At 41.1% G+C, this 3,033-nt stretch overlaps 1 pseudogene; it reads left to right on the forward strand.

Annotated features, from left to right (window-relative positions):
* The first annotated feature begins 2,033 nt into the window (after positions 1-2,033).
* On the forward strand, positions 2,034-2,353 carry LOC106976698 (protein PET117 homolog, mitochondrial-like; annotated as a pseudogene).
* Positions 2,354-3,033: the final 680 nt, after the last annotated feature.

Raw genomic sequence — 3,033 nt, forward strand, 5'->3', positions numbered from 1 at the left:
GCCAAAGAACAGTAAACACATTTACATAAAGCCAGAAAGCAAGTGTAGGAATCAGAAGGCTTCTTCTCTGTGTGAGTGGAACAGTGAGCCTAGACTTCTGAAGTAGCCCAGGAATCATAAGTGTAGATGCTCTTTATTTCTTCAGATGACCACTGAATTTCCATAGCAGAATCTGTCTTAGCTTCTTTGAAAGTATAAGAAATACCACTATAAACCAGAGATCACACGAGCAAAATCTTTGTTTCTCCATAAATAATTTTCCTGTATAAAAATAGATTCAAAATCGTGAAGTGGATGCTTACTAACAGCAAAAGAAATGATCAAAAAGATGAACATAAAGGCTTATAAAATCGGAGTAGGCCATGCAAAATACAAACATTGCAGGGTCAAAATCGAAGCGAGATTTTAGGAAACGAGGTTTGCTTTGAAGTTCTCATTCAACATTTATCATGTCTTCTCTTAATTTTCTAATAACCAGCTATTTGTTATTTTACATTTGACTCTTCATTATAAGTCTAAATTTTCATAATTTTATGCTCTGTTTCGTAATCCTGCCATACCCATTTACATGTTGTTCCAGGATTAATGTCAGCAACTAAATTTCTTATTTTCACTTTAAGTGGGGAATCTTTTGATATTAATTGGTTGATTTAGATATTACTTCTTTTTTAATGTTTATTAATTTTGAGAGAGAGAGAGAGAGAGAGAGAGAGAGAATGAGTGGGGGAGGGGCAAAGAGAGAGGGAAAGAGAGAGTCCCAAGCAGGCTCCCACACTCAGTGCAGAGCCTGACACAGGGCTTGATCTCAGGACCGTGAGATCATGATCTGAGCTGAAATCAAGAGCCAGACACTTAACTGACTGAGCCACCCAAGTATCCCTGAGAAGGTTACCTCTTAAGGCAACAAGTTTGGACTGTTGGTAGGATTATTGCCATGTTGAGATACTATAGTGATAAAACTTTCAAGTTTGGGGGTCAGAGGACACAAGATCTAGTTCTAATTTTGCTATGTATTAACTATATGGGCTACTTAATAGGGGGTCTATAATTTAAACTCCCTACTATACTTTATAGGAAGTATATGTATATGTCAATTAGATTAAGCTACATTGTAAGGGTGGACATTTGCCCTAACCGAAAATTCACTCCCTAGGAGTCATCAACCAGTCTTCTAATCAACTAGTCTTCTAACTAGCCTCCGGAGGTGTTTTCTAGAAAAAATTTGTCTAGCCATTGACTCAGTCCTCAGTCCACCGGTGGTCTGATATCTACTATAGCAAACTACCAGCTTATATGTTACATAAGTGTTTTGTGCCTGCTTCTTAATAAATGTTTAAGGGGGCGCCTGGGTGGCTCAGTCGGTTAAGCAGCCGACTTCGGCTCAGGTCATGATCTTGCGGTCCGTGAGTTCGAGCCCCACGTTGGGCTCTGTGTTGACAGCTCAGAGCCTGGAGCCTGTTTCAGATTCTGTGTCTCCCTCTCTCTGACCCTCCCCCATTCATGCTCTGTCTCTCTCTGTCTCAAAAATAAATGTTAAAAAAATTTTAATAAATGTTTAATATGCATCTTTATGTGTGGCCAAATTTGGTCAGAGATTACTTTCAACATAAACTGGTGAAGAGGTTGTGTGGAAGGTAGTTACTCCTCATTCATCTCTAATTATTGGTGGTTACCATTATCCACAAAATAACTTTTGTAATATTACCCTTCACCTAACATTGGTTCCTCTTTACCTCCATCCCAGATATTTGTAATGTCACCCAGGAGTCTGTAGGCAATTAGTGGGTAATAAACTCATAGATCTCCAGACTATAGACTCAGAGAGATTCAGTGGGATTCAGTGCATGCACAGAGCTTTCCTGGGTTAGCAGTCTCCTCAGGATTCTATAGGTTGATCTGACAATTGTCTGGTCCTTGCCCCAAGTCCCAGAAGCAGTTAGGATTTCTCCAGTTCTGGCAGCCTCTGAGTAGCATTCAGCTGTGGCCCTGGGGCCCCAGGCGGGTAGTGGGAGGTCACGGTGGCCGGTGTGGGGATGTCTAGGAGTCTGAAGGTGGTGCTAGGCCTATCGGTGGTGCTGATGGGGGCCACCGTGGCCCGGGTGCATCTGAAGCAGCGGCAGGACCTGCAGAGGCTTCACGGTGGAGTGATCAGAGACACTGAGAGGCAAAATTGGAAAAAAAGAAAACATAAGTCTCTTGGGAGAACAGATTATTTTGACTGAGCAACTTGAAGCAGAAACAGAGAAGATGATAGTGTCAAAAGGATCTCAAAAAACATGACTTGAAATGGATGTCAAACACTGATGGGACATTGTCAAGTGTGAGTGTGTGAGTGTGGATGGAGAATAGCTTTGTGAGGTATTCAACCTTTTCGTGGTTACTGCCCTTTCAAACTTGACCAAAGACAATGACACTGGATCATATATTCTAAACAATTGCTTTAGAAGTCCCTTCTATTTCAGTAAAGAGGTGGTCACTCTTCTGAAGAGTGTCTGTCTGTGTGATCTTGGTAGAAGCCCCTTTAAGCCTGGTATCCAGAGTTTAGGATTGTTCGTGAAAAGCACTTGAGAGCCTAAGAGAGGAAGGTATGGATAGTAATATCCACCTAAGTAGTTTGATAAGCCGTCACGATGATAAAGCCAGAGAACATCTACCTCAGAAGGGCTGGAAGAGGGAGAGGTGGAGGGGGAGACTGCCCTGATAGTTGAATCAGAAGACAAGGTATCAGTGGACTTATCTCATGATCAGAGTGGGGATTCCCTCAACAGTGATGAAGGAGATATGTCTTGGATGGAGGAGCAGCTGTCCTACTTCTGTGACAAGTGCCAAAAATGGATACTGGCCAGTAAGGAGCTTCTTAATTCCCTTGATTTGTCAGTTCCTATGCGAAGGTTTGTTCTTCTAACCTGTGAACAAAACATGAATGTAAAATGGACCTAAATAAAAAGATAATTATTATTTTTATGGTTAGTTTAGTTGGTTAATGAGAGATTTATATAAAGCATAGACATATTTGTGCTAATAAAAACTATT

The sequence above is a fragment of the Acinonyx jubatus genome, chromosome C1, assembly GCF_027475565.1.
Source record: "Acinonyx jubatus isolate Ajub_Pintada_27869175 chromosome C1, VMU_Ajub_asm_v1.0, whole genome shotgun sequence".
Classification (NCBI taxonomy): Eukaryota; Metazoa; Chordata; class Mammalia; order Carnivora; family Felidae; genus Acinonyx; species Acinonyx jubatus.